Source organism: Dryobates pubescens, chromosome 20 (assembly GCF_014839835.1).
Source record: "Dryobates pubescens isolate bDryPub1 chromosome 20, bDryPub1.pri, whole genome shotgun sequence".
Classification (NCBI taxonomy): domain Eukaryota; kingdom Metazoa; phylum Chordata; class Aves; order Piciformes; family Picidae; genus Dryobates; species Dryobates pubescens.
This window is the reverse complement of record NC_071631.1, coordinates 5,021,529-5,038,727: the sequence shown is the minus strand read 5'-3', so window position 1 is coordinate 5,038,727 and position 17,199 is coordinate 5,021,529.

The following is a 17,199-nucleotide window of genomic DNA, read 5'->3' as shown; positions in this document are numbered from 1 at the left end:
CTCTCTCATGATGTGCCGTTGTACCTTCTCCTTTTGCATGTGTCCCTTTATCATTTATGTCATTTATGCCCTTGTTGTAATGACTGCATCCAACATACAAACCCATTTTCCTTCAGTGTTAGTCACCTTTGCTTCCCTTCTGTTTTCTGTACTGCTGCTAATGCTTTTTTTCCTCTGCTTCACCAATTTTAATCTTTACTACTGCTCCATCTGTGTTACTTATTCCATTCCAAATCCAGCATCTATTAAGTGAATAGGATGTGAGTTGGTCCTGAATATGTTGATCCTTTTTCTTTTTTTTGAAGTAGGAGGAATTCAGTCCCTGTGTATTACACGTGTCTGATCCATCCAGACACTTTAAATGTCCCGACAGTCAATGGCCGTAAGCAAAACCAAATGCTGCTGGATAATTTAAATATAGATATTCCCTAATAGAATCTTGTTGTTCTTAGTGAGGTTAAAAAAATCTGTATTTATTGATTTCATACAGCTTTCTAGTACATGGAATTCAATTGAATATTGATATCTCGGTACAAGTCATTTCATCAAAGTGATTTTGAGGGCCCATTTCTTCTGCATTAACATTTGGCTGCAAATCAGTTCTTTAAATCTACACAGGTAAAGTTCTGTTCTTGCTGTTGGACCATAAATGTTGATACTGGGATAAGCAGTAAAAGGAATCTCTTGACCAGTGCCATGGAGACATGTTCCTTATCACCATCTGTTTTCTGGCTTCTGAAGCTTCTTCAACCTGCCAAACTGCTGAAGTTTTGGAACATGGTTCTTTCTTTTTTCTTACCCCTTGGCATTAATATTTGAAACAGTTATCAAACCAGGTAATTGCACAGTGAAGTTTTTGATTTTCCAGGAACAGAAAAATCTTTTTCTTGCTTCAGAAATACTGCTGAGGAAGAAATAACTTCTTAATGTCTGCCCAAAGTGTATAATTGTGTGTCTGTCATAGGCTGAACCATCTGTACTCTGAAAGACAGCTAAAGTCGTGAACTGATTTGTTGCTTTTTGATGTCATATGACTTTGTATGGGTTGTTGGCACTATTTGAAGTCATTTGTGTTCCATCATCAGGGTTTGAGTTGATCCCTCTTTTGTGAGGCACTGTCAACAGGTTCCACCCTTTTGCAAAGATGGTTGGAATAGGGAGGTCCTCAGAACTTGGCACACTCTATTCACTTTGGGTTCCTTGCCCCAAGATGCAGTTGGAAGGAAAGGTTTTGGGAAATGTGACAGTGGAAAAGTCTGATTAGAGTTGTTGATACCTGATGAATCCAGTCTGGTAGTGAATCTCTTGCTCTTCTGTGTCTGTTCAAGCCTTCTGTTGTTTTGTTCCGACTTATAACCTTTTAAATCTCTGACTGGGCTTGTTTTTACAGCAGACTGCGTTACAGCCTCACTTGGTAATGTAGTGATTATGTAAAGGGATGTGTTTCTTCTAGCAGCTCATTGCTGGTTTGATCTTTTAATAGTTATATGTCCACTGATTGTACTGGCACTGCATAAAGGATGGCTGAAACATTCTAAACAGCCCTTTGAATGGGATGTAGTTAACATCCACAAGCAGACAGCATTTTTCTTTGGCTTGTCTTGTGATGCATGAGTACTTAGGAAATATTTTTGGTTAAGGGTTAGGAATGACTGAACAGGTTTGATTTCATCTAGGAGTTCCTTTCATTCATGGAGAGAAATGCACAGGAAACCTCTGCAGTTGTTTCAGTCAAACCACAGCTGATTATCTTGCATCATTTTCTGTCTACTAATTGAATAGCAATCTATGAATAAGAATTATCTGAAAGAAGTAGCCATAATCATGACCATTATAAGGGAAATCCTCATCATTTCTTCCATTGCCTGCACCAGCATTTACTAGACAGAGAGAAGCAAGGGAGTGGTAAATGTAGATGTGATTTGACAGCAATTGCCTATTCCTTTGTACCATCAATTGTGATGCTTTGCTGCTCATTTATATAGGTTTGGTTTGTAAGAAGATGTGGTTAACAGAAAATTAGTCATCCTCTACTCAGAGCTCCTTTGTGGTATATTTGCCAACAACTACTCTTGGCAGAATGAATTACAGAGATGTGAAACCTAGAATGCTTTCCCCGTCTGAGGGAACCTTGGCTGATGGTTTGAAAACCTCCCTAGAATGTATGGAAAACAACGTGTGGTAGTCTTTAGAACCTGCCAAATCAGAGCATGTACCTCAGAGCTGCTCTGGGAACTTCATGGAAGCCACACTAGTTGCTCTGGCTTTCTCTTCTTTAACAAAAAGTGGAGGGGTAAAAAACCCAACCACCTAAAAGAGAGCTGGGGTGGGAATTGACAACAAACCAACCAAACCCAAACAAAGCAAACCCAAATCAAGCACCACCAACAAAACAAGCACAAACCCAAACCAAACAAACCACACCAAAACAAAACAGACAGACAAAACAGAAAGAAAAGAAAGGCAAAATGAAAGATGCAAGCCTCAAATAGAATCGATTCTCTGGACAGGGGCAATAATGGATATTGAGAAATAAGGGTTTGATTTTTCTCTCCACTTACACAGGGACAGAATGACGCTGTCTCTCCCATTCAAGACTCATTTCTCTTTGGGGAATGGCAGATAAATGGTGAGGGTGGAGGAAATCATGTTATCTAAACTAGGGAATGAAAGCATCTGGCTGGAAATCTATAACTGGAAGGTTTTGGCCATTTCTCCTAGATGAGGTTTTCTATGCCATTTGCTCAAGGTTGTTAGCAAGTCCTCATAAACTGCTGACAAGTAAGGGCAGTTTGCTCTGGGAGCTCCATTTGCCTTTTGAATATTCCTTTTTAATCTACTGTATTTGCTCTACTCTATTTTGATCTACTGTATTTAGCTGTATTTTCCCAGTTCTTTCTAGCAAGGCCTTTACATAATGGTTCTGTGGTCTCATGGATTTTGAGGGTTGGGGGTGGTGTGTGTCTGACTGCTTTATATGTCACACTAGCAAGATGCTTTTCCAGCATTTTGGTTAATCTGATTTGGGATATATTTTTCCTTCCTAAAAGCTCCCCAGAGGAAAGGAGATTGTTAAACAGCTCCACTCAGAAGAGTTCAGTTTATTTGAGTTCTTCCAAATGCAACAGAATATTAAAAGAAATCCAACAATTAAGAGAAATTACCCAAACGATCCTGCATATTCAAACTTACCTTTTTGAAGGCCTCTTCCAATCTGGTCTGGTCTATTCTATTCTACTCTATTCTACTCTATTCTACTCTATTCTATTCTATTCTACTCTACTCTACTCTACTCTATTCTAAAGTAGGCTAAGAGGTGTTTCTGCATTTGGAATACTTCTGCATTTGGAATTTTTCTGCCCTGTTCCAGTGTTTTACTAAAGGGATTAGTCTCAGAGTGACAAAAAAAAGTGACTCTCCTAATGTTTCTGTAGCGCAGATGGTAGGAGAGAAGAGAGAAAGGATGAAAAGGGGTAAAGTCCAGTCATCTACAATGTGCAGCAGTAAATACTGCGTGTTGAAACAGTTCAGACTTTTAATCAAGTAGAATAAATAGAGATTTTTTAGAGTGCACTTATAAATCTGGAAGGCTAAGTTGAGTTGTTTGTTTATTATCCTCTCAGCATAGGACAAGTAGTGCTACAAGAAAAGCCCGATTGAAGTTGACAGATCAGAGGAGGTGATGGGAAATGGTTTAGAGGAGGTTCCTTTGGCCACAGATTCTACAGGAATATGTGCAGAACCGGGGAGTTAACTGCAGAAGATTTTGCCTCAAAAACATGTCTAATTTCATTTTTAAAACCCTTCCAGTGGAGGTGAAACCATCTTGTATCTGTGTATTATTTAACCCCAGGAGGGTTTCATAATGGACATCAAAATAGATGAGTTTTGACAGACACTTCCTGAAGTCTGCAGTAGCCGTTCACACTCGGGGACCTACTGACCATCACAACTGCAGCGAGTTTCATGGATTTCTCTTCAGGTGTCTGGCTAGGATATATTTGGTGCCAGTGCTGAGGATGGATCCTTGTGCAAACTTCATGTATTTAAATCAAAACAAAACTTAACCCCCTCTCTTTGTAATCTATCAGTTTAAATGTCGAGTATTTTCACATCAGATGCAGTTGTAATATTTGGTAGGGAAATGGAATGTTTAGAAATTGCATCTTGCAGCCCAGAATCCACTGGACAGATTAGATGATCTGTGAGTATATTTTTGTATCTGCCTAGTTGTCATCTTTAAATCAATCTTATGCTGAAAGTTGTGCAAATAGGAAGTCCTTTAAGACTTCTTTCTCAGCTCTCTGGCTCTGCTTGTTTCTCTCCTTGAGATGCTTATTATGTTTCTCCTCACCTTTCCATAACCATTATATGCATGTTAATATTCCTCTGGTATTTGATGCTTTGGTGCATGGATTGGTCTTTTTTCATCATCTCTCTTTCATTACATCTTACTAAAGAAGTTGGACTTCTTTTGGCAAGGGTGTTGCCTGGTTTTGGACTCTAGGTTTTCAGATCAGTGCATTTCATTTTCTCCTTCCTTTTGCAGTTTTTTTTTCCTTCTCTTATGGCTATTTCCTTTCTCCATTTTCCTTCAAGAGTTAGTTTAACAGACAACAGTAACTTACCTTTTCCTCACAGCTGCCATTTCTGTTTCCATGGAATTTCAGCTCCCTGTTCATGAAGTGATTAATGGAAAAACGCGACAATTTCTTTACAATTCTAGCAGTGTTTCTGGGTTGCTGTGGTGTGGTGATGCTGTTTAAGACCTCATTTGTTTAAAACTCATGTCAGGTACCCGTGAATTCTTTTATTCCAGACTGCCTAGCATTCAGCATGACATTGCCACACCAAGAGCTGTGAGCCATTGCAACTGCAAACAGCCAAGGTGCTGTGGTTCTTTTTCACTGGTCGTTACAATAGCTATTGTTGATATTACAGAATCACCAAGGTTGGAAGAGACCTCAAAGATCATCAAGTTCAACCTGTCACCACAGACCTCATGACTAAACCATGGCACCAAGTGCCACATCCTCTCCCCTCCTGAACATTTCCAGGGATGGTGATTCCACCACCTCCCTGAGCAGCCCATTCCAATGGTTAACGACTCTCTCAGTGAAGAACTTTCTCCTTACCTCGAGTCTAAACTTCCCCTGGTGCAGCTTGAGACTGTGTCCTCTTGTTCTGGTACTGGTTGCCTGGGAGAAGAGACCAACCCCCACCTGGCTACTACCTCCCTTCAGATAGTTGTAGAGAGCAATAAGGTCTCCCCTGAGCCTCCTCTTCTCCATTGTGATGTCAAATCGGCTTTCTACTTAAATGTGCATTAGAGACTACTTCAGGGAAGGACACTGCTTTTATAGAGGTCTTAAAGACAGTCTTTCGTTGTTTTGTTTGAGCTCTCCCTTCTGTGATAGCTAAAGGCAGATATGCAACTCATTTTCTTTTTTCTTTTTTTTTCCCTCTTGTTTTCTGGTATGATTTTCTCCACCAGCTTTTCTGCTCTCCCTTTTCCTCTGCCCTTGTCTTTCATTGTTTGGAGGCCCAGGACTTTCCCAAGAAGCTGATGGATTCTATACCTGAGAAAGGCAATGCAACCTGAATTCAAGGTGCATAGCTGACATGAGTTCTGAAAAAACTTCTGGAACACACTCCACGTTGCTCTGTCTACTGCATGTTGATGCATTCTCCATTTCAGGTTTCTGAAAACACTTACTGATGGGTACCCAAACCAGCAGACCAGCAGCAAATGATACTTGAACTGCACAGCAAGCTGTGCAAAGGTAGGCACTTGTCCTTTTCTCCTTGTTTTCTTTTTTTTTTTTTTTTTCCCAAGAATCTGAAGAAAATTTGGAATCACAGAATCAACCAGGTTGGAAAAGACCTCAGAGATCATCAAGTCCAACCTATTACCTAATACCTAACACCTCATGACAACTAACCCGTGGCTTCAAGTGCCACATCTAAGCCTTTTTTGAACACCTCCAGGGACAGGGACTCCACCACCTCCCTGGGCAGCACATTTCAATGGCAAATTACTCTTTCTGGGAAGAACTTTCTCCTCACCTCCCGCCTAAACTTCCCTTGGCACAGCTTGAGACTGTGTCCTCTTGTTCTGCCACTGGTTGTCTGGGAGAAGAGACCAACCCCCACCTGGCTACAACCTCCTTTCAGGTAGTTGTAGAGAGCAAGTAGGTCTCCCCTGCGCCTCCTCTTCTCTGGGCTGAACACCCTCAGCTCCCTCAGCCTGTCCTGATAGGGGTTGTGTTTGAGACCTCTCCCCAGCCTCATTGCCCTTCTCTGGAAACATTCAAGTTTCTTAATGTCCTTCTTAAATTAGTATGTAAGCCTGGAATTATCCTATTGAAGATGACTTCAGTTCTGCAGCTAGCACCTTCCAGTTCAGTGACAGCTTCCTTTTTTTTCTTTTTCTTCAGAGCTAACACATTATTAGTTTCATATGACGGGGCCCATTTAATATGCAGTGGAGAAAGAGACCTACAAAGAATATAAGATAAGGTGAGAATGTTGAATATTTAATTTTCATGGTTGGGGAGTATTTTTTTTCCAGTGATTCAGTTATTCACATTAGCTTTAAATTGTGACTCCTTTTTAGACAACAAAGCCTTAAAAGAGTATAGCAAATTATGCTTGTTCTGTGAAATTTCCACAGGAAAACAAACTACACTTTTTAAGCCCCTGGGAGAACTAGCACATAGAATAGAATAGAATAGAATAGAATAGAATAGAATAGAATAGAATAGAATAGAATAGAATAGAATAGACCCAGTTGGAAGAGACCTTCAAAATCATCACGTCCAACCCATCATCCAACACCATCTAATCAACTAAACCATGGCACCAAGCACCCCATCAAGTCTCCTCCTAAACACCTCCAATGATGGCAACTCCACCACCTCCCTGGGCAGCACATCCCAATGGGCAATCAGTCTCTCTGTGAAGAATTTCTTCCTAACAGCCACTCTAAACCTCCCCTGGAGCAGCTTGAGACTGTGTCTTCTTGTTCTGGTGCTGGCTGCCTGGGAGAAGAGACCAACCCCCACCTGGCTACGGCCTCCCTTCAGGGAGTTGTAGAAAGCACTAACATCTGCCCTGAACCTCCTCTTCTCCAGGCTAAGCAACCCCAGCTCCCTCAGCTTCTCCTCACAGGGCTGTGCTCCAAACCCCTCCCCAGCTTTGTTGCCCTTCTCTGGACACCTTCCAGCATCTCAACATCTTTCCTAAACTGAGGAGCCCAGAACTGGGCACAGGACTCAAGGTGTGGCCTGACCAGTGCAGTGTACAGGGGGAGAATGACCTCCCTGCTCCTGCTGGCCACACTGTTCCTGATACAGGCCAGGATGCCATTGGCCTTCTTGGCCACCTGGGCACGCTGCTGGCTCCTGTTCAGCCTACTGCTTCTTAGAAATATTTCTTTATAGTTTTTTTTTTTAAATTAAATTCTTTTTCTTCTTTTTGCTCCTATCAGAGAATGATTCACCACAGCCCTTTTATAGATTTCTTACGTTTGTTTGTTTGTTTCTTATTACACAGAGTGTGGTTTGAAGGGTTAAACAACAGACTGAAATATTTTCAGAGAATCAACTTGGAGCTTAGTACAGAATTAGAGAATCACCTGGATTGGAAGGGAACTCCAAAGGTCATCCAGACCAACCCTCTCTGCGGTAATCAGTGACATCCTCAATTAGATCAGGTTGCCCAGAGCCCTGTTGAGCCTCACCTTGAGTATCTCTAGGGATGGAGCCTCAACCACCTCTCTGGGGTTTTGGAATGAATGGCTTTCTCTTGTTTCTCTTGGTTGTGTTATGCACTGATATCACTCAAGAATCCTATCTTCTTTCAGTGGTCACTGGGGGATCAGTTAGTTTTTGTTTTTATTGTGTAGTATCATTAGCAGCGCTGTTGACATGCTCAGGGTGATGAAAGTCTCATTGGTACCACTTTTAATGTGATCTCATTTTAATACAGTCATAAATTTCCTGCAAATTACTGGAACTGGAATCCTTCCCATGCATGTGGTTACCAAAGGGTTGCTTTCTTCTCCCTTTCCAGTGAACTGGACGCTGTGACAGAACCCTTTTCTCCAGTTCCACATGAGATTGATTACTCTGGGTGTTCTGGGGACTGCTTGTGTCTCCAGGCATAAATTCTGCCCTGCATTTTCTCATGCTGCTGCTTTTGGCACTGTGCTGCAGCAGTAAGTAATAGCATGGGGCAGGGCTTGGCATGTCATGCATGTAGCTGCGTGTCACAACAAATGGCTTTACAGAAGCCACTGATATGATCCACAGGGCAGAATGTTGGCTTTGTGAAATTTCTTCCTGGGAAAGAAATCTGACCATAGTGTCTGGGCTGAAATACAAAACATAAGGTTACCAGCTGCTGTCATATCTTTTAGGAAGTCAGAGGACAAAATAGTGAAGCTTCTTTCTCATTTTAACAACAGACAACTTTTTGTGCTGCTGTTTTAATTACTATTTGTGGTGATAATACAATAAGAAAATGAGATAGTGTGGGGGGAAAAAATTGGAGGGAAAAGAGGGAAAAGCTTAAAAAATATCCTTATTGTTATTGGGTTTACAAAAGCTCTGTATAGGCTTTGGCACTTCACTTTTGTTATGTCAGGCTCATAAATACACCATTGTCCCTCAATCAGGCTCCAAATCTGATTCAAATATTTAGCAGCATATGCTGCCCCAGAAAGTTCTCTCTCCTGTGCAGAGAACTTGGTTCTACCACATGGAAAAGGATTACATTTCCAGGATCAGAGGATCTTTATCTATTTGGCTTTCCTGTTGAAGAACCATAGCTTGGATGTGAGCCCACAGTGGTTCTGGTGTTAGGTGCACTCCTTGCTACTCACATCCTGATTTCAGACATGTTCATGCCTCTTGGAGGCTCTTGTCACCGAGAACTGGGAATGCTTATGGCACCAGCTGGCAGCTGCTGGTTTAATGCAGTTTACTGTGGTTAAAAGAAAGAGGCATGCTTCTTTTGCTCTTTTTATTATCATTTTCTATTGGGAAAAGAAAGAAAGAAGGAAAGAAAGTGTATAAACACAGTGAATATTCAAATATCAAGTCAACGTTCAAATGCTTCCTTCCACTGAAAGGGTCCCTGCCTGTTTTGCTGTTCCTTAGCTGAGGTTGGCACTGGTCAGCAGGGAAATCACAGTATCACAGTATCACAGTATAACTAAGGTTGGAAGAGACCCCAGGGATCATCGAGTCCAACCTGTCTCCACAGACCTCATGACTAGACCTCTGGAAATTGTGATCAGCCTTCATTATCTGTGTTTTCATTTCAATATAATAGAATCATAGAATGGCTTAGGTTGGAAGGGACCTTAGGGATCCAACCTCCCCACCTTGTGCAGGGACACCTCTCATCTAGACTCAGCTGCTCAAGACCTCATGCAGCCTGGCCTTGAAAACCCCTAAGGAGGAGGCATCCACAATCTCCTGACAACCGATGGCTATGGTTTGCTTGGGTTGTGTGACAAAGTGCCTGTCAGTTTCTTCTTCTAATGCAACTGAAACTGGTTTTTCTCAGAGGTTTTACTGCCAGTTCCATGTGGGATGGGTTGCTCTGGATTCGAACATGAGTGTGTTGGAGAGTGGCTCTGGTACACAATGCAGGCACACAGGACAGCCTTCAGTGGGGCTGCACAGCAGGTCATTTGAAAGAACCTGCAGCTATTTCAGCTGCTAGTTGAAACTGGATTAAATTGTGTTCTTCCCATGAGCAGTCACTTCCTTGGGGGAGAAGTGTTAGGGTCTTCATGCTTTGGGCTGTGTGTTCTGGCTCACAGCTCAGGTTGGTGGTTTGGGGGATTTCTGAGAAGCAGGTTGTGCGCTGTGGAGAGCAGGAGAGTCATGCTGTCATGTTTGGAATTCTGAACTCTCTATTCTTGATCTCAGAGTAAGGTCAGCAGTTCAAGTGCAGTGTACAGTAGTGCCAAGCTGCTTACAGAAATAAGGCTGAATTTTCATTCTGCTGCTTTTCTCCCTCATGCATGTTGTTCAGTGAAGCTAAGCTCCCAGGCTCTTTGCTAAAGTAATAAGGGGAAAAAATAAGGGAAAATGACTTAGTGTGATTATCAGGGTTCAGTTACAATTGTTAAACACTTGGCCAACAAAGGGGGTTTGAATTTAAGGAATTTAAACCAAGCTGGGGCATATTTTGTTAACACTGAATAACTTTTAGATTTCTTTTCAGGTTATTCATTGTTGCCACCAAGCATCCACCTTTTCCATGTAAACAGGGAAGTGCCAGTAGTTGCCAACTTGCTGGGTTATTCCCCTCTGGATCAAAGAATGCAGGCTAATGAACAACATCAATTTTAGCAGCATTTCTTCAGAAGTGAAGGTTTGGGCAGAGAATAATGGTTACTAGAGAGATGTCTCATTGTTTTTTATTTCCTCTACAAGAGCACAAAATTAGGGTGCCCTATTTATATGAACTTAATTCCCAGGTTTAGTGAGGAACAAGCAAGCGCTGTCTTTGATGATGAAGGCTTGTGTTTTCATGATTCTTTTCACCTGGATCTTATCTCCTAGAGGATAAACTCCAACCTCCCAAATATGAGAAACATTGCAGGCTTGGGACTCTTACATACAGAGATTTAAAACTGGGGAATTGCTTCAATATTATGTTCAGATATATTTGCCAATATAATCCTTACACAAGGCAAAGATACAGGTGGGTTTCTCCCCAGTGGTCTGGTAGGCATTTGTCCAACTGAAGATGTGGAAAGAAAAGTCCTGAATGTGTCTTTGTTCAATAAGTAGTTTATAGAAGGACATAAGGGTAGTGACTATGGTAGAGCAAAACCATCACAGCAAGGGTGTCCAAAAAGCTCTGAGGAGCACCCAAATCACCCAGGGTGTGAAGGCAAATCACTGTTGTGCCAAGTTCTTAGTCTTGTTGCCAGCAGTGGTTTTTTTTTTTTTGCAACTAATCTTAGGAGAGGACATTTTTTGGCCTCATTTTTAGTGTGGCAATACTGTGGAAAGTAGGGAGCACGCTGTTTCTCTTGGCTTTTGTGGTAACAGACTAGCACTGATAGCGTGAACCTGTTAATTGCTTCTGTGGGTGAGGCTAACAAAATGTTTAATGTTTAGACAATTGGATGTATCTGAACACAGATTTTCCTTGCAGCTCAGAACAATACCCTTGAAAATCTGTTTGTGCTTGGCTGTCGCTGTGCATTAGAGGGAGATAACAGACATATTTTCAGGTCTTTTTTTTCATAACTGCATAGTGATTTCATTGCCATCCTGCAAGCTGAGCTCATGTCACTGGGTTTTGTTCAGTGAATAGTAACAGGGCTGCAGCTGCTTGTTTTTTTACATGTAGCTCTGTAAGTGTTGCTAGGACAGAAGTCATGATAACCCATAATAGGAGAGCGAGTCTGAAGGTGCTTTAGTCCAGTGAACCAATGTTTTTGCAGGAGATCAGTGCTGTGCATTTTGAGTAGTGCAGTGAAATGAGAGTTTTAATTTGAAGTGTGATTGTAAAGTCAGTCAATCCAAACTCAAAACCCCCCAGAATGCAGCAAGGGGCAGGAAGTCCTCCTTTATGGAACTGCCTTTAATATGGAGGCCAACTGGCTTTTCATAACTTTTGTTGAAGTAGAGGCTTCATCTGAAGGCCTCATCCAGCCTGTCCTCAAGCACACCCAGGCAGGACACATCACATCCACAACCTCCCTGGGTAACCTATTCCAGAGTCTCACTACCCTCCTGCTGAAGAACTTTTTCCTAAGATCCAGTCTAAACTTACGCTCCTTCAGCTTAAAAACATCCTCCCTTGTCCTGTCTCTAGGCACCCTTAGGAAAAGTCCCCCTCCAGCCTTCCTGTAGGATCCCTTCAGGTATTGGAAGGCAGCTCCAAGATCTCCCCAGCGTCTTCTCTTCAGGCTGAACAACCCCAGCTCCCTCAGCTTATCCTCATAGCAGATCACATTTTGTTTGTTCTTGTTCCCCTGTCCTTTGCACTTTGCCTCTCTTTATATGCCTGTCTTCAGTTCCCTTTGTGATAATGGGAAATATGTTTGCAAGAGGGCTGTCTTCACATGTGGTCTGCTTTTTACTTTGGCCCATGAGGATCCAATATGCATGATAGTGAGTCTGTCTGGTTCTCAGAACAGTTTACACAAGAACATAAGTTGCAGCATACAGAATATGACTTTTGCCTTGTAAACCATCTCCCAGCTTTCCTACATTTCTTCTAATATTGATGATTGTTGTGAAAGGATAAGAGAGAGGCAGGGGCAGGAGGAGAGCTTTTGCTAATGAAAGTGCATCAGACATGGTGAGTTTGTGTTGCTGCAGCCTATGGAAAATGATTGTTCAGCATCTGGTGTATTAAATGACATTGCTTACTGACACTTCTTTGTGACATGCCTACAACTGAATTAAATGAAACAGAGAAAATAAATTAAATTCTCCTTTTGCTGGTTTTTTTCCTCTTGCTTATGCATTCAGCTGTGCTCCTCTACAATAGCAGGGTTGGAGATCAGAAGAACTTGCTCTGGCAGGGAGGTTGGACTAGATGAACTTTTGAGGTCCCTGCCAGTCCCTAACATTCTGTGATTCTGTGGGTGAGCTACAGAAGCAGGGTGTTTTGGGCAGTGATAAGACTGGGGGGTGGTGGAGGAAAACTAGACACGGGTAGATTCAGTGGATATTAGGAAGTAGTTCTTCCCCATGAGGGTGGTGAGACGCTGGCACAGGTTGCCCAGGGAGGTGGTGGAAGCCTCATCCTTGGAGGTTTTGAAGGCCAGGCTGGATGTGGCTCTGAACAACTTGGTATACTGTGAGGTGTCCCTGCCTATGGCAGGGAGGAGGGGGGTTGGAACTAGATGATCCTTGAGGTCCCTTCCAACTCTATGATTCTTTCTTTGAGTGTGACTGTATGAATGAGCAAAGTAATTTTTTAAACAGGGTGATTTGAACCACCCTAATCTCCTGCTCAGCTGCCCATATTGGGGCATTTTCCTTCCTGAATGCACAACTGTTCTTGCTGATAGACAAAGCCAGAAGCGTAACAGGGGAGATAACGGGGAAAAGTGGGATCTTTAAAGAGAGGTTGGTGATAATAGGGTAAATCATGCTGTTTAATTGTTCTGAAAGTCATGGAGATTGCAAGAGTTTGTTTGCTATCTTCTTGGAAATCAAGAGCAGCATTTCTGAATCCTCAGGAAGCCTCCTGTTCTGTGAGCAAAAAGTCTCTTCCTTAATCTACATGATAACGCAGCTGGGGATGAATACTGGGGTTTGTTTCCTTTTTAAGAACCCGAGTATTTTGGGTTCTTGCTTCAGTCAATGTTAAGAATGCTCCTTAGTTATGAGAACTTGAGCATTTCTGCCCATAGCAAAAATGTCAAAGGAGGCTTCATGGGATCCTGCTGGTTTATGTTTGTGCACATTATGTAGCGCTGGCCAAAGCTGCGCTCCCTGCCTTCTGCGCTGACATTTCTCCGTTGTTGCTGCTAACGATGTGGTGCTGTCTCATTCTGCTGACTCTGTGCCAGACATCTGCTGATTGTGGTTTGGATATTTCACCCACTGAGCTGAAGAGGTTTGGGATCACTGGGGCATGATCGGGAGCACTTGACAGCCACAAGGTCTCAGCAGGGGGACGGTGGAATGTAGGCCAAGGCAGGCATAAAGCCTGTCATGTTGTTAGCGTTTCATTTGCTTATGGCTGCACCCAGGCAGTTGCCTGAACTCCAGGCTTTATTTATTTTTACAGTTCTTCAGAGAAACTTTAGTTCATTAGAATGGTAACTGGCAGCAGGCACGTTATGTGCAGTGGAGAGGGCATTCATGTTGAATCAGCTGATCTCAGCTTGCTTTCAAATCTATCCGAAGTCTTGTAGGTGTCTTGGAATCTGCCTCACTGCTACCTGCCCAGTAGTGAGATGTGAAACATAAAGGTTTTATGGCATCTTGCTCCTTTTGAGGAAACCACCTAACTGACAGCCAAATAATTTCCACTTTGCTTGTTGTTTGTCAGAGGAATATCACATCACAGAATAGATTTAAGTTGGAAAAGACCTTTAAGATCCTCGTTCAACCATAAACCAAATGCAGCCAAGTCGCCACTAAACCATGGTCTTAAGTGCTGCATTCACACCTCTTTTAAATATCTCCAGGGTTGGGAACTCAACCACTTCCCTGGGCAGCCTGTCCCAGTGCTTGACAAGCCTTTCAGTGCAGAGTTTTTTCCTATTATCAAATCAAAACCTCCCCTGGCACAACCTGAGACCATTTCCTCACCATCTGTGATGATTATTGCATCACCTTGCAGAGTAGAAGAAAATGACTGCAGCCTTTTTTGTCTTCCATTTCTTTGGGAGAGAGAGATTTACATACAGCAGGTAACAGTACATCTGTTTCATACTAATATTTATTTTGTGGTCAGCAACATTTGTTGCTGGAGATTTGCTGCTCTTCAGGGTTTGTGGTTTGGGGTTTGTTTTTTTATAAGGCCATGTAATTGTGCTTCAGCTTGAGAGCTTATATCTGTGAAGATGAATTCCAAGGTAAAGAGCTGTAAAACTCCTCCACATTGTAGCTGGATGTAAAATAACTTTCTTTGTTCTGCTGTGGCCTTATGTTTTCTGAATATTTCTGTGAGTCTCCAATGGGTTTTTGGCTTCTGATATGTTCGAGCTAGGATATCTTAGCTTTTAGGCATTAAACATGCTGATCTTTAGGCCAGACTTGATGATCTTGGAGGTCTGTCTCAGCCTCAATAATTCTGTGATTCTGTCTTCTTGTGTGTTCTAGCCTCTCACGTTGTGGTTTTATCTTTCACAGTATCACAGTATAACCAAGGTTGGAAGAGACCCCAAGGATCATCAAGTCCAACCTGTCCCAACAGACCCCACAACTAGACCATGGCACCAAGTGCCACGTCCAATCTCCCCTTGAACACCTCCAGGGACGGCGACTCCACCACCTCCCCGGGGAGCCCATTCCAATGACGAATGACTCGCTCGGTGAAGAACTTTTTCCTCACATCGAGTCTAAACCTCCCCTGGCACAGCTTGAGACTGTGTCCACCTGCTAGAGTTTGTTCTTTCTCATTTTTCTTGTATGGAGATGCATTCAAATTTCTGAAGGATTATTCCTGCAGTGGTTTAGGGACAAGATGGTCTTGGATAGGAGTGCCTACTCCTACCAGAAAAGTGATGGTTCCTCGTGGATGATTGAACAATTGTGGGTTGTAATTTTTAAAGGGTGACTGGAGCCACCAGAGATTGAAACTGCTTGAGAGTAACTCTGTCCAACAGGATAGAAAAAGCCAAGGCACTGTTTATTGTGAACCTGGATGTGTTCCTGTGCAGCCTGCCCTAGGTGATCCTGCTTTGGCAGGGAGGTTGGACTCAATGATCTCTGGAGGTCCCTTCCAACTCCTAACATTCTGTGACTTTCCATATTTTGTCTGTGCCAGCAGTAAAGTAATTGGCTTATAGCAGGAATAAAGTCACATTTGCAGTGTTTAGTTGTCTGCTGGTAGGTTGTAGCCAGGTGGGGGTCAGTCTGTTCTCCCAGGCAACCAGCAACAGAACAAGGGGACACAGTCTCAAGTTGTGCCAGGGGAGGTTCAGGCTGGGTATTAGGAAGAAGTTCTTCACAGAGAGAGTAATTTGCCATTGGAATGGGCTGCCTGGAGATCTTCAAGAAAAGACTGGAAAAGGCACATAGTGCCTAGTGCCTAGTTGATTGGATGGGGCTGGGTGATAGATTGGACTGGATGGTCTTGGAGGTCTCTTCCAACCTGGTTGATCCTATGATTCTATGAATATGTCACCAGGTGTGTGCTGTTGTCTTTGCTATCCTAGTCCAATGTAGGCAGGTTAATTACATGATTATTAACCACTTAGAAACTGCACAGTTTTTATCTTTCATGTTTCTGATATCAAATGAAACCTTCTGAAACTCTTCCTGGTGCAGGTTGCCTAATTGTGAGTGGGCCCTCAGAATCTGTGTCTTTATTATTTCCAGCTCTATCTTTGTTTTAACAGCATGATTGGCATGTTTGTAAACTAGACTCTGGCTCAGGACGTGCGCTGCTCATACTTCCATACTGTTCTGCTTCTGTCAGGGAGCTGGTGTCTCAATTCAAACAGAGTGTGTGCTGTGAAATAAGTGCGTTCAGTTGAAAGTTAGCCATATATGGTGCTGAATATTATGTTACAACCACATACCTTGCTTAAAGCAATGTGGAGGTGTTAATCCCGTTGAAAAGTTCCCACCCCACCCACCAAACTACAAGAGTTAGATATACTGTCAAAGAAAAATGCAAAGTGAATGATGAGTTGTTTGTGCCAGAGCTTTTAATTACGTGTTGCAGTGGCTTTAAACAGTTAAAATTAGCCTCTGAGTTAGTTTCTCTCTCACTTTACTAAGTGCAATATAGTAATTTTCAAAACAGCTCATATATTAAAGGTCCCAAGTGGCACAACAAGCTCCAGGTTTAATTTTGTGATTCTGTTGCTTTCAAGAGATTCCTATTGATCCTCAGTACCATTTATTTTGCCACAGGTGGCAAATGAGTTGAGAACCATCACTGTAGAAACCACGGGTCAGATTTATGGAGGTTGAATACCCAGTGTAGAATAACAAGCCCTAAGCAAGAGCCTGCCTTTGAAAGTGAGCTACCCTATCCCCTGTACAATCAGCTTCAGGGGAGAAAGAAGCTTTTGGGGAGTCTTTTGTATTATTTCTCCCAATGGATTTCACTGAAGACCCAGGAGTAGTGAGAAGGTTGAAAGTAGTATTGGAAAATGTTCTGTTCTCCTTCAAGCTGTCCTAATGAGTAATTTTTACTAATTCTCAGGATTTTTACTAATTTTTACTAATTCTCAGGAGACCCTTTTGTCTCTATTGCTGGTTAACTGAGGGTTTTGCTGTCACTGGTTTTGATATAGTTGGATTTGTATAGTGAAACAGATAGTCCTCTCCACATGTATCTCAGAATCACAGAACGGCTTAGGTTGGAAGAGACCTTAGAGATCCTCACCTCCAACCTCCTCACCATGAGCAAGGACACATCTCAGCTAGACTCAGCTGCTCAAGGCCTCATTGGTTTAGAATTTTTGATGTTGTAGAAGGGAAATTTTCTGCAACTCAGTGTATATAAGAGAAATGAGAAGGAGAATTC